The following is a 24,871-nucleotide window of genomic DNA, read 5'->3' as shown; positions in this document are numbered from 1 at the left end:
ACGGATGTTCGTGTCGTGGCATGACTTAAAAGGTACGTTGGAATAATTTACAAACCCTCCCGAAACAGACTGCAAGCCGAAAAAGCAGCTCGAACTGTTATTTTTAAAATATAACTTTCATAAAATTCCACTACGATTAAGCGAGACAAATTTATTGTTCTTTTGCAGATTGATTGTTTTATTAACTAATGTTATAAAATCAATGTTATTAAAACAATATTTTATTACAATACCATAGAAAACAGAAAGTTTTTTCATGTAGATAGATTCAGTAAGTATGTGTATTTTTGTCATTTTTTTCAAATAGACAAAAGAAGTAGGTATCAAACTTAGAATAGCGTTATTATTCTAAGGTATCAAACGTAAAAAAAAACAGCATCCACTGACGTGTTGTAAAAAACCTACATCAACAATAACCCTGATTCATATGAACTTTGTTATTATAATCCGACTTTTTTTTCCTCTAAATATGTATGTCTATGAGTAAATAAGCATTACTCACGTTGATTTTGTTTGAACGGTAGCAAAAAGTTACCGTAGTATAAAAAACCGGTCGAGTGCGTTTAGAACTCGCGCACCTAGGATACGATAGGTGAAACGCAATGACTGTTATTGCACAGTACAAAATCTGTTAGCTGTTATTTCAAAAATCAGTTACACAATATTTCTTGTTTGTGTTACCTATCAATTTATATAGCATTTTTTTATAATATCAAGTGACGGGACGAACTAGTCGTGCACCTGATGGTAAGCTACACTCCTGTCCATAAGACTAGCAGTGTCATTCATAGCTTTAAATCGCAAAGATATAAGGGGCGCTGCCACTGCGCCCGTCACCCTGAGACGTGAGTTGACAAGTCTTATGTGCCTGTAATTTCACCAGCTCCCTTCCCTTTAAGACCGGAACACAGTAATGCTGACATTACTGCTTGGCGGCAGAAATAAGTAAGGTGGCAGTATTTCCATGGACGAACTCTTTCACAAGGAGCTCTACTGCTACTAGGAACTAGAGAAAAAACAACATGAAATCTAGATAATATATTCTTTACACCCATGCCGGCTTCCCCCCACGAATAGGCACGAAGTCATTATTATTATTGTATCATTAAATATCGCAAAAAATGTGACAAAAAATACATCATTCGAACACAATGCCTTCATAGCGCGTGAACCAAATGTGAATGTCCCCTAATGTAAATCTCGACCTTAGAAGAACTATAATCTCTGTCATCATACCGCAAGTTTAGAAACTGAACAACTTTTTACACACGAGTGGTCAGTTTCGCTTAATTTTTTTTTATATTAAAGTTCAACGTACTTTTAATCTTTATGCTCTTTCGTTAGTTTGTTACTAAGGAGCATAAAGTAAACTTTGACTGTATTATTTTACACGCGATTTAATAAGATCAAATCGCTAAAGCCGTGACGACGAACAAGTCGTACCTATGTCTGGTGGTAAGCGACACGTCCGACCGTAGCACTTGCAGTGCTACTCAGAGCTTAAATTACAAAGATCTGAGGGTCAATGCGCATGTCGCCTTGAGAGGCATAAGTTAACAAGTCTCATGTGCCTGTAATTTCATCAGCATCTTCATTACCCTTTTAGTAGCAGTAGAGCCCCTAGTGAGAGTTCGTTCAGGGAAATACTGCTACCTTACCTATTTCTGCCATCAAGTTGTAACTTATGTTTCAGGTTGTCGAGCGCAGTGGCAGTGACTGCGACTGTTACGCTTACCACCAGGCGCACGACTTGTTCGTCCCACTTAGTATTGTAAAACGAAACCTAAATAAATAAATAACCCTTAAAAACCGGAATGCAGTAATGCTCACATTAATGCTTTGCGCCTGAAATAGAACTCATTCACAATGAGCTCTACTGCTACTAAAGTTACTTGACATATAAGATAAAATGAATTTATGTTCACTATATTTTAAAGAATCATTTACACTACCTAGAAATACAAATATGCTTTACTATGGGATCCTCCTCAAATCGCGAACTTGCTTGCTTTAGGGACTCATAAAAACATTTCATCCGGTTAAGCCAATCAGAAAAAGCTTCATGTAATAAGGCCAGAAGACACGTTGCGGGTTCCATACGGAACGTCGGCGAGAAATGTACGTCTTTTTCGCTCTTATTACTTTAACATAGAGCTTCTTCTGACCAGCTTAACGAGGTTCCGTCTCGATAAGTGTGGTGACTCACTTAGACATGTGAAATCCCGTTACACTCGCGTATTGCAATACGGCCCTACAACACTCTCTTTAAAATAGACACCTGATGAATGCTACGTAACACGTACTAGTGTTTTTAACCGACTTCAAAAAAAGGAGGAGGTTCTCAATTCGACTGTATTTTTTTTTGTATGCATGTTACGCGATTTGTGAACCGATTTTTATGGTTCTTTTTTTGTTGGAAAGAGGGTACCTCACTAGTGGTCCCATTTAAATTTGAAGAAAATATTTCACCTCAAGGGTGACAAACTAGGGGATGAATTCGGCGTCGCGCATTTTCCGGTAACTGATTTCAATAAAACTTGGCAAATGATGTAATTCCACGAACTTTTGAAGTCGGTTGTTTTAATACTCTGTACTAAGATTATCTATTATTTAAATTCTTGAATTCAATTAAATTAATTTATTAATTGCACATCAGATGTATATGACTTCACATCTTGTGTTAAGCATAGATAGAAAACTTATGAACCCTTCCGGATACAGCAACGTAGTAATAAGGCAGGCCGACGGTATAGAAATTTGTCGTCTAAATATTCTTTATTTATTTATTCATGGAAAACCAACAGTCTCTTACAATTATTATAAATAGGAAAATAAACATAAAGCCAATTACAGGTTTCCACCCATAGCTTGAGACAAATCAAACCCGAGCATTAAACAAACGAACAATAGAAAGTATTTCTTAACATGCACTTACATAAATATAACGACCCAATACCAGCGCTAATCACTAAGTATTCCATAGAATTAAATAGAATGTCCATGAGTTTACGTTTTAGCGCATCAACATTACAATTGAATATATCAACATCCAGGTCATGATTGCTCAGCACACTATCCAAGCTCTTGCTAGCTCTACATAGAAAACTATTTTGTCTATAGTTAGTCCTTGCTAAGGAAACTGCAATAGGGTGATAGTGTCTCATAGAACGCGTAGGTACATTAAACGAAATATCTCCCAGTAAGTCAAAGCAGTCCACATGACCATTTACAATGTTTAGAATATACGCTATATCAATAGTCGTATGAATTATAAGGTTTACTCTTTTTATAGCATAAGAATTTAATAAAGTTATTTTGTTGTAGCTTGAATTAGTGAGTGTGTTGTTTAAGTTGTTAATGAATTTATTTGCTTTATATGTTCGGGCAGTTTGTTGTAAATTTTTATTGACATTGTGTATGGACTCGATTAATGTAACTCTACACTTGATGACGGTAGTAGGTCGAGATTATTTCCCTATCTTGTTGGATTAATCATATGTGTTGCTTTAGCATGTCACATGTTTTTGATATATACATAGTTTGTATTTTCTTTCCAGTTCCCGCAATCACTTCATGAATTATTCATGAATTTAATTTACTATTGAATGGGTAAAATTAATGTTAGCTGTAATGTACTCGAAGTTTATCGTTTTATTTCCTTGTTTTATGGACCATGAAATTAATAGGATATTTTGCGTATTTATTACGCCTTGGTTGAAACTTAACTGTAAAGCCTGATTTTGTGAACCATGAACACGTTTTTAAAAAGCCGTGGCAGCCTAATGGTTTGACCTATTGCCTCTCAAGCTGAGGCCGTGGATTCAAAACCGGGTTCGCAATTCTGAGTTATTCGGTGAAGAAAAATATCGCGAGGAAATCTGCTCTTCGAAGAGATTCACTACACTTGGAAAACGTGTGAAGTCCCCAAGACGCCACGGCCAGCAGCAGACTATGGCCTAAACTGTAAACCCTCGCCCGAGAGGGGACCCATGCCCAGCAGTGGGACGTATAAATGGGTTGATGATGAACAAGTTTTTTGTAGAAATAGAGATGCAATCACCATTGCGTGCTCGAATATTAAATGACCGGTTTCGTACTTTTCTATTTCATGGGAAATTAAAACAGCGCATACTAAAGAGAGATAGAGGAACACAATATTTCGCAAAAGCTTGTAGTCTGCGTCAGGCAGACTGACCGCGTGATGCATACAGTCGAAGCTCAGTGTTGCCAGTTAAATCACTAGTTCTGTTAATTATCTGTAAAACTTTTGTGAATGTGGCCAACCTATCAAAATATTACTCTACACGTAATTGTAACTATCTTCTGTTTGGAACGCTCTCGTCTGTGGCCAAAATCATTTTTCCTGTATCTGGTCCATGTAACTAAACCTTGGTATTCCCGTATCTCCTTCTATCTATCTTATGTTTCCTTCTACGATGTTTTTAATAAAAAGGTCATGTCGCACAAGGTGCCTCGACATTATTTCCTGTCCTACTACTTAAGTTGTTTATTCAAATTTTTTTTCTTTTTTAACCAACGTTTTTTTAACTCCTTGCATTTATAAATCCGCTTTGTAATCCGCTCTTTATTATTGTTTATTTATGTAGGTGATCACAAAGTATATACTATTCTTTTAATAAATATCATGGTATTTTTACTGTCATGCTATTCATCTATTTTTTGTTATAGTACTCCACTAGTTTGTTATTATTTTTGATACAAAGTTCGAACAAATACAAAGAAAAATTCCTTCGAACCGACTGGACGCGAACCAGCGACTGTTGTCTCGGATCGAGCCATCAAGCAGATCTTACGAATTTAAAACGCTTTTTTTGCCGGAGCGCCATCTATGAATGTTTGTGAAAGTAATGAAGCCACGTTCAGGCAACACTCATTGGTTCGTTTTCAGTCGGGTCTAGGGAATTTTTCTTTTTGTGTTTGTTCGATTTATGGATCAATAATTATATAAATATGTATGTATTTTGTGCTGTTTTAAGTCGTCGTTACACTCATAGCACATTTAATATACAGTCAAGAGCAAGTTAAAATTCCGCTTGTTAAAGCGCTGCAGACTTCTGTAGTCTATCTCTAGAGTTTTTCAAACAATTTTTAGAAACGCGCCCTTAAGATTTATATTCAGCTCGATACTGTTTTCGATAAGAACGTATTTTATGAATTACTAATGTAAACTACTACTTCTTCTACTCAGTGTTACGACTGTTATGATAAACATTCTTTTTCTTTTATAATAATATTATTTACTATTGTAATGTAGAAAGATTCTAGAATTTCTTCGACTATTGTGCATTCGTAATGGTACAAACTAAATCAATAGTACCTACGTACTAATTGAATGTTTAACAAAAATAAAATTACTTAAATACTATTTCTCGGGATGCAAGTTTTTTATTTTGTGAATTGAATTTTGTGTTTATATAATATACGGAAAATAAGAAAATCACATTATGTACATAAACATTTTATATTATTATTTATTTCCTTTATGACGGCCACCAGGCTTGTGTCACTGTCAGTTTCATAAGAATAATATAAAAATTATATTATTCTGATCAGTTCAGATAAAAAATAAACAAAATTTTACATTAATCAGCAAATAATATGCTGACCAAAACAAACAAGCACAACACATCAAAGTTGAACTGTGGTTTTCGTTCATATATAAGTATTTGTTAATTTTTATCGTGTTCTTAACCATTAAAGGTTATGGCAGAATATCAGATAAGGTACTCCATGTACTCTATAGCTGAGTCCATATCCATTTGACGATCTTGGTAACCTAGCGGTTTCCAAACCGTACGGGTTAAATTTGTCCGTAAATATATGTATATATAATATCCCGGATTCGATTCCTGGTAATACCAAATTGAGAAATGAACCTTTCCAAGTTGGCTCTGGTCTGAGTGTTCTGGGTAGTGCCCTGGAGTAAATCCCGTTACTCTAGTACAGGGAATTCATGAATTTCAATTTTAATAGAATTCAGGAATATATGAATTTGTGGTCTGTTCTTACAACACACTGGCTTTATTTCAGAAAAACAGATTACTCACTTCCCGTGAAAGAATGTATTAAAATCGATCTACTCGTATAGGCTAAAAATTGTTAAAAACATGACACACGTCCTCACTTGTCGAATTCGGGACCTATATACTAAATCTATGAATTCCGATCATAATTAAAAGTGATGTTGGAGGGGGTATTACAAACGTTAGTAAACCATCAACAGTGACTCACGGCACCATCTTTTAATCGTTTCTTACAATATTGTAGGTAATGACGGTTTTTTTGACGTGTAGAGAATCAGATTTCACGTTCAAAAATAATATAATCTTGAATTTCACATATTTTGAGTTACAACGCTATTGTAATAGCAGTGCGATATGTTCTATTTAGTTCAGTTGATATAAAAAACATCATTGTTACATGTAAAGTACTTATACAATATGGCGGTTTTCTTGAAAAATTTCGAGGTAAGTTTGTGATTTTTTTTTCAATTGTGAAAATTTTTTAACAATCGTGATTTCACGCCGTATATTAATCAGCGTATCTCCTCAATTTTACTATATATTTTTCCCAAAGTGATTGATTCAACACTTTCAGTGTTATGCAGAATCAACCAAAGCCATTTGAGGTTGTATAGACTTTTCTGGCGAGCGAATTTCGCTACGCGTGCAAATTCCGTGCGTCTTGCTAGAACTAAAAAAAACTTGAAGCGTAGAATCTCGGAAAAATAGTAGCATAGAGCTCCTTGTGAAAGAGTTCGGTAACCGGGGAAGTACTATCAGTTTACCCATTTCTGCCGCCAAGCAGTAATGTGTGTATTACTGCGTTCCGGTTTTGAAGGGTGTTGGTGAAACTACAGGCACATGGGACTTGTCAACGTTATGTCTCAGGGTTGTAGTGGCAATGCCCCTTAGATCTTCGCGATTTAAAGCTCTGAGTAACACCGCAACTGTTATGGACAGGCGTGTCGCTTACCATCAGGCGCACGGCTTGTTCGTTCCCTCATTTGAAAAAATAATCGCGGAGGAATTATCCTCCTTACATATTAATGAATGTGAGGTCATAAAAGAAGATCCAGGGATAAGCATATTAATAAGTCTCATGGAATGTACTGTATCGACACAAGCAGCGCTCTGAAGTGAATTAGAAAGAGGGTCGGAACTTAATTGTGCTGAAATTATGTTTTTGCTTTTAGTTGTTTCTATTATGTTATTTTGTTGCTATTGTTTGTGTTGATTGTGCCTTAACCGACAAACATCGATAACGCTGGTAGGAAAAGTTTACATTTAGATGTCCTAGTTACATTTTTATTGCCTTCAGAACAATAAAAATCTAAATTGACTTTTGATTCTTATGTAAACTCTGTGCAACGGATTTGAATTATCTACAGGTATTAAGGTACTTACCTCTCAACTTAGCATGCAACAAGCCATTTGAGGTTGTATAGACTCATTTCTTACGAGCGAATTTCACTTCTCGAGCAAATTTACTCCGTACGGCTTACCAGAACTCAAATGAAATTGAAGCGTAGAATCTCGGAAGAATAGTAGCATAGAGCTCCTTGTGAAAGAGTTCAGTAACCAGGGAAGTACTGCCAGTTTTCTCATTTCTGCCGCCAAGCTATAATAAAATAATGTGAGCATAACTGCGTTCCGGTTTTGAAGGGTGCTGGTGAGACTTGTTAACTTATGTGTCCGGGTGACGGGCACAGTGGCTGTGCCCCTCAGGTCTTTGCAATTAAAGTTTAAAGTTTCGAATGGCACTACAACTGCCAAAGAAATATATATATATATATATATATATATTTGTATTTAGATACCCGAAACTTTGGTTGGTTTGAAATAACAAATATACGTAATTGAGATCCGAAAAAATAGTCGCATTTCCATTATTTTTGTTTATGTTACTATATATATATAAACCAACCAAAGTTTCGGGTACCGAAGTCCTATGGTCACGGCTGACTAAGATTGTATCGCTCATCAACTAGTTATGTCTATTATTAATACAAACCACCCAATTCTGAGCTATAGTTACGGAAATTGTTAATTTAGCTACCTCATTTTTAAATTTACTATAAAAACAATTTCTATTGTACAATAATAGGTAGAGTCGAGCTGAAAGAGATAATCGGATTTGTCATATATGTAAGCGAAAAGGGTTATTATATTATATACAACGTGTTTGTTTCACTATAGGTCCAAAGCTCACTAAATGTGATTGTTGAATATCAACAGGGTTTAGGAATAGAAACGTGAACATCCAATGAAGTTAGTGGATACGAGAATGTAAGTAAGATGGTTCAAATGTCAGTTGACGTAAGAGACAATGTGGCTGGATTTCAGAACAAGCGAAAAACTATTTTTATAAAAAAAAAATATTTTTACACGTCCTGAAAACAAGCTAAATATATCACTTGCGTCAATTGATATTTAAACCATCGATATATTACTGGTTTTCGAATATATATAAAGGAACATAACATATTATTATTGAATTTGAGAATCAGGACGCAGTCCATTACGTCGGCTATGCGGGCCTTAATGCGTATCAGGGACTACACAAAGAGGCAGTAAGTAAACGTGTGGACGTACCTCTTCTTAGGATGCCACCTCGTGATATCTGTAAACAAAACAACAATTCCTAACACAGAAGTTTCCTAGAAGCAACGTGTACCACATAACTGACACATTTATGGCTGTTTGCTTGTAAAATATTTGCACTAACACACTGTCCTCTTTATCTAGTGTTTGCCGCTGTTTACAGTTTGTTGATGGCACAAAATCAGTGTAGCGCCTTGTGTGAGTGGCTGGAACATTGAAGTTGTCATTATCGTATTGTTGTACCAGGTACTGTCTCGCGTATACAATTTTTTATACGACACGTACATTTTTTTAAATTATATTCTTAACTTTATAAGCAAATAAACACATGTTTCGTTATAATCATAGTAACACTATACTTTTTTTTATAATATCTAGTGACGGAGCGAACAAGTCGTGCGTCTGATGGTGAGCTACACGCCTATCCATAACAGTTGCAGTGCCACTCAGAGCTTTAAATCGCAAAGATCTGAGGGGTATTGCCACTGCAACACTGCGACATAAAGTTGACAAGTCCCATGTGCCTGTAATTTCACCAGCATCCTAACCCTTCAAAACCGGAACGCAGTAATGCTGACATTACGGTTTGGCGGCAGAAACAGATAAAGTGGCAGTACTTCCCTATACATGTATATGTAATTATTGTATATGTAAATAGGGATTTTACACAGTTTTACCGTATTCTAAAAACTTGACGTGATCTTTCTAAAGGCGACGACGCAGTGTAAACATAATAATGGTAATGTACTAGACAGCCACATCGATTACCTGGTCTCAAACTAGGGAATCCCTGTTACTATGAGTACTAGAGCAACGGAATTCACTCCGGGACATTAATCAGGACTCGTCTACCAAGCTTAATTGTTTAATTGGAAATTTTGATACTTTGTATATGTTTTTTGTTTTAAATCATAGGTTCCCAAACATTTTGGCTCACTGCCCGCTTAGGCAAGATAAAAAAATTTCAACGCCTCCACCACAAAAAATAATTGAAAACACGTATTTTTTAATCCAACTTATTACAAAAAAATCACGAGCTAAAAAAAATATACATGTAGTGCAGTTTATATTTTTCAAAAGCGGTGGCACCCCCTGTCGAGCATCAACGCCTCCCAATTGATTCCGAGGCCCCTTCCGCCCCCCTAGTACTTTTCTTCATTCTTCAGCGCCCACTGATGGGCCATTTTGGGAAACTATGTTTTAAATTTTAACCTACATTGTTCGCCAATTTCAATACATTAAAGCTTCCATCTATGTGAATCGATGATTGATGGTGATTGTCTTTAGTGATAAAGACAATCGTCTTGCTTCCTTTCATTGAACAATTTTGCCAAAAGTTAGGTACATAGGGCGCTATAAATTTCTGAACCAGAACTGGCCACTTACATAAACAATACCTAAAAAGTAATTACATCATTTGAAAATGGAACTGTTTGGTCATAGAATACAGTTTGTTTCATCTGACTGTCAATTGTTTGTACATTGTGGCGTCATTTTACAAATTGGTTGTCTACATCACCATGGATTTTAACATGGATTTATAATTACGATCCCAAAACAAAGCAGCAATCGAGCGTATGGGCCTTTCGAGATGAGTCGAAACCAACCAAAGTGGCGCGCGTGCAAAGTGCCTCTAAGCGGATGATTGCTTCTTTTTTAATAAAACTGGACACGTGGCCACTGTTGTTTTGGAGAATCGTTGTACCGTGAATAGTGATTGGTACAGGACCACTTGTTTGCCGGAAGTTATTGACAAACTCCGTAAAAATAACCGTAAACCCCGTATCATCTTGCACCACGATAATGCCAGTTCTCACACGGCCAGACAGATAAATGAATTTTTGAAGGTGAACAACGTTGACCTTGTGAGCCATCCCGCGTACAGTCCCGACATGGCACCTTGTGATTTTTATTTATTTCCAAAAAATAAGAACCAGTTACGCGGTCAACGATTTTCATCACCTGGGGGCCTACCATAACCTTGCCAAAAACAATTTTATTGCAATGGAAGTGTAAAGTAACCTTATTATAATATTACTCAAATTCGTACCATGACGAACCTGTCAACGAAGTAATGTATTATTGCAAAAGTGATTGAAAGAAATAATGATTTCCCAATATTGTCTATTCCTTACTAAAAATAGGAAAGAGATAACGCTTTGTGAACTATATAATGCCATCTCTTTCTTTTTTGATGTTCCGAATCGTCTTATCGTGGTTTAATATTTAAGTAGTTAATGTTATTTACATTCAGAGAATTTTGACTGTTAAAAAAAGAAAAGTATGTAATAATAAAATCTATTAAAATTACGTTGTTTTCAATAAATATTCCGCATTTTCATGAAGAAAAAAAAATAAAACAAGCAACAAGTGATAGCGGAACTATAGTCTAGTGTCAACTGTTAGTTTCGCCAAGGAGCATATAGATGGCGCTGTTATAATTTTACGAAATAAACATCGCGTATTTTTATTTAACGAAAAATTATTTACTATGTGCTATTAAATAAAACATAAACAAAATATTGAAGAGATATATGTAAATAAATAAGTTCAACTTAACTTTTAATCATTACAAATCAATATTAAGACAATAAAACTGAAAATAATATTGTTTCCATTGCATCCGTGTAACTATTTTAAGATTGCTAAATTGGACATAAGAGCAATATTACTTTAATGTTAAAGTCGAGTCATAGTATGAACTGAGTGAATGAATAGTCACATAGCTACCAATAAAACATCATAGTCTTAACATTACAATAAGCTTACTTTAAGCGTGTTATGGTACAAAAAGTCAATGTAAGGTTAAAGTAATATTGTTTTAAAAAGTTGTGGTAGCCCCCCAGAAGAGGCTGTCGAAGAGTATAAAAAATATGATTCAGGGATTGTGACTGAGGAGTGGCATAAATGTTTTCAAAATTGGTTTATTCGTATGAAAAAGTGCATTAACGCTAACGGAGAATTTTTTGAGAAACAAATTAATTTTTGACCATTCATAGTATTTTTTTCTTATTCATTCCGCAAACTAATAGTGCGCCTCACGTATTCTAACTTCATACACGATTTCATCATTATAAAAACAAATATCGCAAGCTCAATCTACGTTGCTGCTGAACGGAATGGAAGGGATATTTTGTATACATGGCATGTCAATTGTGTAACTTAAGTACAAACTAGATATGAGCCAAAAAACAGTCTCGGGAATTCCCTTAGCTACCGTTTCGTATTTAGTTTACGCATTGCACAATTGCAAAAACGAAGATCAGCTAGTATCACATAAAGAAATTCGTTCCGCAGCGCAGTTGGGAAAGTATCAGACACGGTATGTTGAAAGCGCCGGTTCGAATCCAGCCGGATCGAAGGAATTTTTCCTAATTTTTGATCTTTGTATTAATAATTATAACAAACTAGTGGAGTAATTTCACTAAAAATAAATGAATATCATGTTAATGGTAGTAGAATATCGTGATATTGTAGTAAAGCGTAGTGCGGATGACAGAGGAAGACCAATCTCATCTTAACGGTGTTTATTGATTAACGTGATGCCGGGAATGCAACAAATAATATAGGCTACTAAACGTAAACAGACTCCCCCTAGACGACACGTCATGGAGGTCCCATAAGCTGTTCTAATAGGACGCAGCTCTAGATGCAACCACCAGTGCTACAGAATAACCTTTTCTAGCTATCGGTACTACTATGTACGACCTAATGCGCTGTTGTAGCAGTTCTAGATGCGTACAAGGTATCTAGCAGGTTAACCATTATGTCCGAATCGCCGACTGTGGTCATTCCTCGAGAGAAAATCTTAACACCGCGATGCAGAATTTGTGATATCGATGCGGTGCGCGCTGGAACTAATTTTATCTTAGTAGTAAAAGTGTTTTTGTTACAATATTTAATAAGCTTAATATATTTCATTTTATTTTATTTTTTTGAGTTCACTTGGTAACACGTTAGCAATGAAAAATGGTATTCTCGGTTTGTACAAATTGTCGTTTGTCCACAATATACTTTAAACAGGTAAAATGTCAAATAGAAAACGTTAATTACTGCCCATAACTTTTAATTACTGCCTTCAAGTAAGACATACGTTTATTAAGATAAAGTTGTGCCTTGTAATAAAACAAAGCACTTATTCATTTATTTTTTTCTCATTCATTATTGTCAATCGCTTCACGCTGCCTGGGTAAATGCTAGACGGATCTCTTCAAATTACCTTCGAGTATTCACACCGAGCAAAAAAAGGACACACTAACTAAGTAACAAAAACGCGTAATATTTTGTTGACGTAATTCATAATTTAATTTCGTAGTGAGTCACTTCCATTACGTGCAAGAAATTGAATTTAGCCATGGATAAGATTTAATACGTCCAGTTACTATAAAAAAATACAAATATACTAGTTTGTTTTGTCAAATCCAAGCTTCGAAACGGAAAATGGCCACCTTAAAGATATAACGATTTCCCACGAAAAATTGTTAGAAAATTAAACCATTGAAAAAAAGTCGGAAAAATATACTATTTAAAAAAAATACCTTCTAAGATCTGGCAGTATGAACAATTTGACGCCTGTCCCGAAAGACAAAAAATTTTACTACTACAAGCTTCCAAACTGTTTGTGCTTTACGGAAGTTCACGACTGGATTGGTAACGTATTTCATTAATGTATCACTTGTTATCTTGCTATTATAATTTTCACGCTCATGTCGTTCGCTATATATATTATATATCGCTACGGGATTAAAGGTTTCTTAACTATAATATATTATTATATACTGTAAAATTAATGACTCCGTTGGACTGGTAAATTATTTTTTGACCCTGGTACCTGCATTGACTTTTGGCAGCAATGTTTGCGTAGTTAGTCATTAGAAGTATGATTAAAACGGGTTTTAAAATGTGAAATACAATCGTTGTGGATGGATAAACCATCAGTGGTTTTTGAGCTACAGTTGCGTGTGTTCAATTAATAACATTTATAAAATGTATTAATATTATAAATATATGCAAAAAAATTAACTTAAAATTTTTCGGGTTAAAACGGGTCTTTGGATACGGAAACTTGACGTTTAAAACAGGTTAGTATACTCCGTTGTAAACTTATTACATACTTTTATTAAAAATTAGTGAAAAGATGATCTTTCAATATAATTTTTCGTTTACACATTTATGCTGGACAAAAGCCCCCCTGAGCACGCCAACTCTCCCGGTCTCATAGGTACCGCCCGCGTCCAGCCGCTTCGGCCACCTTTCTCAGCAGCTTGATTTTGATTGCCTCTCCCGATCGGAAACTGCGAACTCCGAGTCGAGGCGCATAATTGCGATACACAACTGGCCGATTGGAAACTTTTGACATTTCAAATAGGAACAATAGTTGATTTAACTCACAAATTAGAAAGATATAGTAGGAATCAGGTTCATCTTCTCGCTCAGAAACCCATCTGATTTCGAGACTACCCGATCGGGTCGATTCCGATTTGAATCAAAATCAGCACGCTGGTCGTCCGTCCATCATGCGCCCGTCCTGTGCAGCGTCCTACACGTTTGCCATGACGAGGTCGCCACTCTAGAACAAGTATGCTCGATGGGCCATCAGCCCTCCTACAGACTACAGATTTTGCGATTTTTAAGGACTGGATGACTAATGGATTGAACAATAATAATGTCAGTACAGAGTACTAAAAAAACCGATCTCAAAAGTACGTGGAATTACGTATATTTACCAAGTTTTATTGAAATCGGTTACCGGAAAGTGTGCAAACCCGGATTCATCCCCTAGTTCGCCACTATACGGGACTTAACACAGGATAAAATCGGTTCTCACTACTCAGTGTATATTGAGGGAGATAATCGCCTTGATTTGGAGAATAGCAAAATCAACCATTAAAATAATTGCTCCTTATAATGAAATTTAGGCGTTATTTATAAAAATGAATCTTCATGCGTGAACTGCCACCCTTAGAGGTGGATGATTTTCTTCAAAATTAAATGGGACCACTATGGAGGTACCTTCTTTCCAGTGAAAAAAAAAATAATTTACGCAATAAATATCGCTTTTTGTATATAAAAAAGTACTAAAAAAACCGACCTTAAAAGTTCGTGGAATTACACTATCTATTTGCCAAGTTTTGTTGAAATAGGTTAACGGAAAGCGCGTCCTTAGAGGTGGAATATTTTCTTTAAATTTAAATGAGACCACTACTTGAGGGTACCTCAGTTATCGCGTAACATACATGCAAGAAAAAAATACAGACGATTTAGAACCTCCTCCTTTTTTGAAGTCGGTTAAAAATATTTAAAAAATATATATTTCACATTTTTAGGTTTATTTTTGCACTTTCTCCAAAGTTTGCCATGTGTATAGACAGGCTGCAACAAAACTTGGCTGGCTTTACAGAAGAACCACGTTACTGTTCCAAAGAATACATTATTGTCAACGAACTGAACGTGTTCAATGCTCTGAATGCTGTTGACATCATTGACTACATTGTTGAATTGAAGTAATATTTTCAAATCATAAGTCTTATAATAACGTAAAACGATAATCCTTGGTATACTTATGGCTACATACGCTAGAGCGGACAGATTTCTGCTTAGCGTTTATTTTGTGTGATTTTGAAATACACAGTCAAGAGCACGTCAAGTTAGAGACTCAACTCTAATTCCTTAGCTATAAGAATGTTCCAAAGTTGACTGTTACCTATTGTATGAATCAATATAATAAGTAGAGTAATAATTTCGTACCATCTACTGTTATTATTTGAAGCTTCAAAATACCAATAATTACATAACATTGTCATAAAAAAAACCGACCTCAAAAGTTTATAAAATTATATGTATATGTCAAGTTTTATTGAAATCGGTTAACGGAAAGTGTGTGAAATCCAATCAACCGGATTTATCCGCTAATTTGCCACCCTTAGAGGTGGAATATTTCCTTCAAACTTGTATGGGACCACTACTGAGGTATCCCCTTTCCAACAAAAAAGAATCATCGAAATCGGTTTACAAATCGCACTGTTAATACAATAGTGTATTAACTCAAAATGTGGACTTTCTCAGAATCGATGAAAAACGAATTACTCACTTCCCGCCAAAAATCATAAAAATTTATATGTTATAGTTTACTATAGACACTTAAGCAATTTCTCAAATATATTTAAAAATACAATGGAAAAAATTATTTCAGGTTTTTGAATAAGGATTATTTTGGCCAAAAATAGCTCACATAAAATGTGTTTCATTTTGAATTAAGTAGATGTCTTTTGATTGTTTCTTACAATATTCTAACGACGGTTTTTTACTTGTAGAGGATCAACGTTTACGTTCAGTAATGACATAATATTAAATTTCACATATTTTGAGTTACTACTATTGTAATAACACTATTGTAATAGCAGTGCGAAATGTCAGAATCATCCGATAACATACACACAAAACAAAAATACAGTCGAATTAAGAGCTTGCTCTTTTTAAGTCAGTTAAAGCACAGGTGGATATAGTTGGAATCTTATTGAGTTCCGTGCTGGTTCCCATCAGAAATAAACTGTGTTGTTTTCCCCTCATTTTGATTTAAGAAACCGTGGAGGCGTCGGCATTGTAGTTAGATGGCGCGGTGCCACTTATGTTAAGTATGTAAAATGTATTAGGATTTGGAAGACCATTACCAAATAGCGATTAACACGGTGAATTTTAAACAAATAAACGACTTTGTCATGCGAAATGTACCTTATTTGCATGAAAAATTAAATAAAAACGTATTGGTAGTGTCACATAAAAAGTTTTTACGATTTCTATGTGAACAAGGCATACGCGTGGTTTCTTATCAACATCATTTTACGCAATTAGCTACGTGATTTTTCATATTTCAAAATACTTTATATAAATGTAGTTATTCATTGTATTATAATTTAAGCAATACAATTGCACGTTTACTATCGTGATCTTTTATTTGGTCATTTCTGTTGTGAACTTGAAATAGCCATTGTTATATTTTTCATAAGGTTATGTTATTATCTAACATGTATTTTGCATTGTGTCAGAATATCAATTTATTTCAACAAGGATAATATCAATATGGGTATCTTTGATATTTTCTTACACGTCCTACATATCACTACCATAAAAGCGTTGTTTGATCAAAGGATAAAAAACACCCAGAAAATGACCTATAAGACTGTTCCGTTTGGTAAACCTTTAGTTCCTTTACTTCCAACTCGCTTTGGTATAATTGTTATATATTTCCAAAGAGTTAGACTCTTTTGGTATAATATTCAATTGACTATCAAGTTAATTGCGATATGTGCGAAGTTTCCAAAATTGTTTTAAAAGGTATCTTTCTTACTTTTTTTTTTTACTTACTGTTATTGTGTGTTGTATTTCGCTTATAAATTGTACATACTTTACTATGTATTTATCTTTTCAGTTTTTCGTCATTCGTATCTAATTTGAACCGTATAATTATGCGTAAAATTTGGATTTTACTTGCCAATTAGTAATATCTTTTATCCGTTGAATTCTTAGGTTTTCACACACATTGAAAATGAAGCATTTTTTTCTTCATATATTTGTTTTTTGAAACAAAACCTACGTTTCGGGTTTCTGTTTGTAAAAACAATTACTTATACGCAATTTAGATCCGGAAATAATACTCCTAATTGTAACCTGTTATATGTATAATTATAAAACTTGGTTTATAGTGGAACCCGTATTACCTTTATCATGTAGTATTTATACAGGAACTATAGGCTAGTTGTCATACAAGGCAATGTAGAAAGTCACCAAACATTTCCAGAAAACTCTTACATAGAAAGGTGTTCCAATAACGTGCTGTGCATATACGGGTACTCAGTTCTACTGAAAATTGGAATTTTTCGCCACAGCTCCTAGTGAATTCTGGCACTTGCATTATCAGTACTACGACCTCGACTTTAATTCATGCTAAGAGAGTTCTTTCATGCATGACAATGACATTAGAATATTGAAATCCTGGTGGTTAATCTTTTGTTGTGATAAATGTGACTGATTAATGAATGATGTATATTTATTGAATGGTTTATTTGTTTTCTGGTGTCAATGTTTTTCACTTAGCATTTTGCCTTACAAGTAGATGCTTGGATGCTTTAATCTTAGGTGTATTGCACATGAGAATAACAGGAGCACTTACCATCTGTCGTTTGGAGGTCTTAATTTGATTTATAAACACTATTTGTATCGTCTCAAATTTCTTGACCTTCCCAGGAACAAGTTCGTCCGCACACTTCCTAAGTATATTAATACGTATTTCTAACTATCGTCCGTTTGCGTTTACAATCGCTAACTGTTGAACAATTCACTACGTAGCTGAAGCGACACTTGATCAGCCGTCCATATTAGTTTGTAAATAGTGTACTTTTTTTAAAACCAGCGAAACGAATAGGTTATCGAATATTGTTTTGATTTTCTCTTCCGATTTTAATGGCGTTGATAACCGTCGGCGCGTGCTGCTGGCGCGATGCAACGCTTCGGAATAACAGTGGAATCAGAAGCAGGTTTCTGTTGTCAACGGTCGAAGAAAAGCAGCACATGCGGATTTGTAAATTTTGATTCGCCGACACGCGAAGTGGTATCGGAATGAGTCTATAGATTATAAGAGCGGAAAATAGTTTGCAGTGCCCATTGTTAGCCGTGTAATCACCGATAGCCTATTGTTATATGCGCGTGTTCAGTTACCAGGTGCAAGTGTACATACTTTTTTAGGCTCCGAATAAAGCTTGTTTTTCATCAATTGTTTCCAACATCTAATACTATTGATTATTATAATATCTCCTACACAGTCTAGACTTCCAGGGCAGTTTAAGTGTCAATGCGTAATCTACCAAAGAGGAAATTAAACTATTTCTACAGACTTCAAAAAAGGAGGTTCTCAATTTCACTGTATTTTTTTGTTGTATGTATGTTACGCGATAACTCTGGAATTTCTGAACACATTTTGATGATTCTTTTTTTTTGGTAAGATTTTAGTTTTTCTTAAAGATATATTGTGGAATATTTGTGGAATATTTTCTTTATAATTTGAAGAAAACATTCCACCTCTAAGGGTGGTAAAATTAGGGGATGAATCCGGTTTCGCGCACTTTCCTTACTTAATTCCACAAACTTACTCTTAAGGTCGGTTTTTTAGTACCTGCTCTGTATAGATTATTTCGGATCTAAATCACGTATATTTGTTTTTTAAACAAACCTACAACGTGTCGGGTTCTTTACAGACCTCATGGTCACGTTTCAGACCTGACTGTCTCAGGCCCGAAACGTTGGTTTGCTTGAAAAAACAAATATACGGGATTCAAATATGAGCAAAATAGTTTCATTTCCTATGTGTAACTATAATAATAATAATAATAACGCACACACTTAACATAGCCCCGCACTAGGGAAACCCTGTGTAGCGGGTGCCATGGACACACACATAGACACCACAAATTACACACAAACTCACGAGATAAATAAATATATTTCTCCCGACCCGGGAATCGAACCTGGGACCTCTGCGTGGCAGTCATGGTAACCGTTCGGCCACAGAGGCAGTTAAGCTATCACGAAAACTTAAGAACTCGATATAATTACCTCTTTACCTTTCAGGGACAAGTTTGAAGCTCTTTATTTACCGCGGTTTAATCCATAATTATTCATTAAATCGCTTTTTGATTATTTACCAACATAATTCATTGTTACACAGCGACAACACTTAAGGAGAAATACAATTAATGATTTTGCGATAGAGACGTGTATTTATTTATGTCGCTCTTGATATGCTCTTGTAAAATTTTTACGGAGTCTAGTTTGAACACTTAAATATTATTTAGAGCCGGTTGCACCAACTAGGACGAACCTCATTAATGCCGTACTAATCGAATCGAAAGGTGACAGTCGTTAAATTTTAGGTTAAGTGTTCAATAAGCTAATGCTGTTCACGCATGGTATGTCGTGAGTTCGTCTTTCATTAAAAAAAGAATTTGCATTCCACTGTGGTGATTTATAATTTTGTACAGATTCTTTTGTCATTCTGCGAAATATTTTCTTTTTTTTTATAGTTACCTGACGGGATGACCAAGTCTGCTGCGGCTGCTGGCAAGCGACACGCCTGACCATAACAGTGTTATGCAGTGCCATTCAAAGCTTTAAATCGCAAAAATTTGACGGGTACTGCCACTGCGCCCGTCTCTCCCTGAGACACAAGTTGATATGTCCCATGTGCTAATGCATGTACTAATAGAAGACGAGTTGAAATATTTGAGGAGATAGAAAGATTGTTGTCGAAAACATCAATGTGACCTCTAGATTCTGATATGAGTACCTAAATCATTGTAGGTTCGGCACATTCTAGTCACGGGGTTATTAAAGGATGTATTATTTCGATAAACATTCAACACAAAGGTTTTAGGATGACAAAGATAAGGTTTAATGTTAAACTTAATGTGAGATAGCAGACTAGGAGAAACAAGGTTACCGTGTATGAGCTTATGCAAGACAACAATATTCTGTATTTTACGTCGGGTCCGTAGTGAACAAATTTTGAATTTGGCTAACCTCTTTTGGTAAGTTGCAAGAGTGCGGTCCAGATCCGATCGGAATGCGACAATTTTAAGAGCCCTGTTCTGTACTTGTTCTGTGCGGTTGGAGTGCAATTCACAATAAGGGCCATATAACACACAAGTAAGATTATCATTCAAAACCGGAACACAGTAATGATCACATTACCACATGGCGACAGAAATAGGTTATGGTGGCAGTACTTCCCTGGACGAACTCTTTCACAAGGAGCGCTACTGCTACCATAAAAATAATGTGTTTCCTTGCCACACAGCTTATTGATAAGACTAGTATGGCAACTTCATACGAACGTAGCAGCGAAGCTTGTATATGTGCGTGCCCACCTCGTGCCGTGTACAGACGTACACATTCGCAATTCTCGCGATGCATTCGCCTTGCAAAACACAGGTCGTCTAACGCGCCTTTCAGTGCGCGCGTTAGACGACGATGTTTCAATGTGTGCGTCAGTGCGTACTTATTTGTACGGAGGATACTTGGCTTATTTTACTAAGGTTGATGTAGAGTGATCTGGGCTGATACACCAAAATGTGTAAGGTACAATATCTTAAGCGATAATATTGACTTTTCTCCACTTTTCATAAAGCTTATATACCTGACTTGTCGGTCTTTTAGTAAACGTTACAATGGAAAACCACAATATAAATTTATGGTCATCGTCGTAAAACTAAGTCATTTATAATTTAGAACTCAGCCGTGCTGAAAACAATGTCCATGGGCTATAACAAATTGACTTGCAATTGTACTTAACATTCTCATTATAAGAATGTTTTTAACAAATTTGATTGAAGGCCGAATACAGTTGACGTTGAAAAGAGTTATTCACGTAATTTTATTACAATTATTGTGATAATGTAAACTGGATTCCGTAAAAGTTTTACAAGAGCATAAGCAAGAGCGACATAAAGAAATACGTCTCTATCGCAAAAACATAAATTGTATTTCTTATTAAGTATTGTTAATGCTGTCTTATGTAAACTTGATCAAGTTTTACAAGAGCGTAAGCAAGAGCGACATAAATAAATACGTCTGTATCGCAAAGACATTGTTAATGCTATCTTGTGCACACTAGACTCCATTCAAGTTTTACAAGAGCGTAAGCAAAAGCGACGTAAATAAATGTCTTGCAAAGAGTTGTTAATGCTGTTTTAAGTAAACTAGACTCCGTTCAAGTTCTTCAAGTGAGTAAGCAAGAGCGGCGTAAATAAATACGTCTCTATCGTGAAACCCTAAGTTAATTTCTTTTAATTTAAGTTAATACTGTGTTGTGTAAACTAGACTCCGAGCAAGCGACGTAAGTGCGTAAGACAGAACGGAATATATAAAAACGTTAAAGTTTACTTCTTGCTAAGAGTTGTTAATGCTGTGTTAGGTAAACAAGACTCCGTGCAAGTGCCCCAAGTGCGTACTGAGGGTGCTTGTGAAATTACAATCACCAGGGACTTGTCAACTTACGTCTCAGGGCGACGACGGGCGTAGTGGCACTGCCCCTCAGATCATTGCGATTTAAATATCTGAGTGGCACTGTAACTGTCATGGATCGGCGTGTCACTCGTCACCAGGCACACGACTTGTTCGTCCCGCTACTTGCTAAAAAAAAGAAATGGCAAAATATGACAATCTAAATCAAATTATGCGAATATTACTTTACGTCCGCTCATGATGAACGCGACGATTATGGTCGGATCTTCTTAATGCTACAACCTGAAAAACAATGTAGTAAAAATAAAAGCCAGAAGGTCCATTATTGTTAACTATTTTAGTTAAGGTTAAGAGATTTGAAATTATACAAGGTTTTAATACTGAACAAATTTTATTTAGGTATCGAATAAATCATATCATTACAACATTTTAAACGAAGTAGCTACTTCACTTTACAAATAATAAAGGAATTGACCGTTTACTAAAATTAAATAATATAAATATATATTTTACGGGGTTATTTGTAAAATACTAACAACCTCCCAGGACTATACTACTAACATCAGAAACAACGCTTTGGAACTTAGGCAGATACATAGAATTCATGGCCAAAAATGCAGCCAGGAAGTTTGACATTGTTCCCAAGGTGAAGGCGAGGTGTTACTTCACACCGAAACAGTTGCTTCAAAAAAGCAGTACCAAGGACAGACCCGGTCGTGTATAGAGTACTGCTGCCACCTATAGGATAGTTCTGCTGAATACCAACTAGCCGCCTAGGATTCAGTTGAAAAGCCTGCTAAGAGCGTAGGTGACTCTGGTTTGTTGCTATACTGCTCGCGTACCTCCATCGCGCACCTCACTCACTCCTCGCTACTCCAACATTTACCCGTTTCCGTCTTGAGGACGCTGTCGCTGTCCTGTAACTAGGTACCCGAGTTCCTAGCATTTAATTAACGTTTATTTATCATTATTTACTAGGATACAATGATATTATTAGTTACTAACTTACGTTTTACTAGTTTAAAGACAAAACCGAAAATCTCGAAAAACCCGGTTTTAACTTAGCTGAAAACTAGATTCCAAAATGGCCGGTTATTCGGTTTTTTCGGTGTACCGGGTAACCGGTTTGCATGCCCTAAATTTGACCACAACTAAGCTACTCCTTTACCAACAAAAAAAAGAATCATTGAAATCGATTCACAAAATATGTCGGAGTAATCGCGCAATATACACACAAAAAATATTTGCAGTCGAATTAAGAACCTCCTCCTTTTTTGAAGTCAGTTATAAAATATAAATATTATAAGCAATTTGTGTATAAACGCTAACAAAACAAAAAACAATAATAATGTGGGTTTCCCGCGCTGCAAGCGCTTTTTGAGCAAACTCGTTTCCCATTTGCTCGTTACAAACCGAACGATAGCGCTGCTGTCGCATATAGTACCAGTCGTGGTCACTGTCAGCGCCACTTGTTAGTCAAAAATACTCAAAGGCCAAAATAATCTTAATAGTTTGCCAACATTATCAACCTATGTTTATATTTAGAGTTCTTAGGCTTTCTCGACTGGTACACATTGGACATGAAACTATGTTTTCGGATCTAAATCGCGTATATTTGTTATTTTTTAAACAAACTAACCGCCGAGTGAGACAGTAAATTCATCAGCCAGTCGTGTCTAATACTATTTTAATGCAAATTATACGTTTTGCAAAATATTTTTGTTATTTAACAAAATGATTTTTTAACTTTTTTTATGAGACAAGTGATGGAATGAACAAGTCGCCCACCTGGTAAGCGACACGCCTGTCCATAACAGTTGCAGTACCACACACTACTTTAAATCACAAAGATCTGAGGGGCACTGCTTCTGCGCCCGTCACCCTGGACATATGCATTTACTTCAATAAGATTGTATCCCTAATATTTATTTGACAAGGCATAGTGAACTTTATACTTTTTTTGTTACTATCAAGTTCAACGGAACCAGTGTTATGAGTATGAATATTCATCATCGTCGTCGTCAATCCATTATACGGCCCACTAGTGGGTTCAGGTCACCTTCCACTTCAGTTGTACCAAGCACAAGTCCGGTCGTGTATGGAGTACTGCTGCCACTTATGGGATGGCTCTGCTAAATACCAAATGGCCACCTTGGATTCAATAGGCAAGCGTGTCAAGAAACATAGGTGGCTCGGAATTAGTAGAGGCGAAACTGAAGACCCTTGAACACCGCCGTAGAGTTGCCTGCTTACCGGTATTCTACAGGTTATATCACGGAGAGTGTGCGATAGAATTGCATAATTTGATTCCTCCTTCCCGTTCCCTTCGCATGAACCGTTTCACTTCCACATTTATTTGGCGAGCAGCTAGGGAGTGGAATTCCCTGCCTGCAGACTTGTTCCCCGTACGCCTTAAATTGGACCTTTTCAAGGCGAGAGTGAACAGGCATTATTTAGGTGTGCATGCTACATGCTCGACCTGATCGTCACTTTCCATCAGATGAGATGGCGGTCAAATGCGCACTTATTTTTTAGACACTTAAAATGAACTGCATCCGTGGCCGAACGGTTACCATGCTTGACTGCCACGCAGAGGTCCCAGGTTCGATTCCCGGGCCGGGAGAAATATTTGTATAGCCTACATTTATTTCTCTCGTGAGTTTGGGTGTAATTTGTGGTTGGCTATGGGTCGTATTCTAGAAGTCTACTCAATGCTCAAGTCAGAATTGCAATGGAAACACAAGCACTGGAAATACGACCCTAATGGCAGGGACTTGAGTATGATTTCGAGTGTTTTAAACCATACTAAAATCCTGACTTAAGCATTGAGTAGAGTTCTAGAATACCACCCTATATGTGTGTCCATGGCACCCGCGACACAGGGTTCCTAGTGCGGGGCTATGTTGAACGTGTGCGTTATTATATAAAAAAAGACCTCCAAGGCGAGGGTATTTTTTTAAGGAAGTTTAAGCTATTAGACCAAACTCAATAACTTTTGTATAACCGTTCTTATAAATAGACGTAAGACCGCAGTACTACTTATTAATGTTTTATTTTATTTCTAATTTCCTTTTGTTCAATAAATTTAATTTAGTTTAGTGGAGCTCCTTTTAAAAGAGTACTTCCAGGAAAGTACTGCGGCCTTACCTATTTCTGCCGTCAAGTAGTAATGTGAGCATTACTGCGTTCTGGTTTTGAAGGGTAAGAGCGCTGGTGAATTACAGGCACATGGG

The 24,871-nt window shown here is 36.0% G+C and overlaps 2 protein-coding genes across 3 annotated transcripts in view; one reads left to right on the top strand and one right to left on the bottom strand.

Annotated features, from left to right (window-relative positions):
• The window catches only part of LOC113225939 (calcium release-activated calcium channel protein 1-like), an 83,914-nt gene extending 65,811 nt beyond the window's left edge, over positions 1 to 18,103 (bottom strand). Inside the window, exon 1 of one of the 2 annotated variants that reach the window (XM_026458415.1) lies at positions 17,794 to 18,103. The gene's annotated coding sequence lies outside the window, so the exon portion shown is untranslated. The remainder of the gene's footprint in view (positions 1 to 17,793) is intronic. The other variant, XM_026458417.1, reaches the window with a different exon arrangement.
• Positions 1 to 24,871, top strand: part of LOC113225941 (methyl-CpG-binding domain protein 4-like) — an 83,634-nt gene that overhangs the window by 41,104 nt on the left and 17,659 nt on the right. The gene's annotated exons all lie outside the window — the stretch shown is intronic.

This window comes from Hyposmocoma kahamanoa, unplaced genomic scaffold, assembly GCF_003589595.1.
Source record: "Hyposmocoma kahamanoa isolate Upper Pololo Valley unplaced genomic scaffold, ASM358959v1 180, whole genome shotgun sequence".
In the NCBI taxonomy this organism is placed as follows: Eukaryota; Metazoa; Arthropoda; class Insecta; order Lepidoptera; family Cosmopterigidae; genus Hyposmocoma; species Hyposmocoma kahamanoa.
The sequence above is the reverse complement of the archived record's forward strand: the minus strand, read 5'-3'. Positions and strand labels throughout refer to the sequence as shown.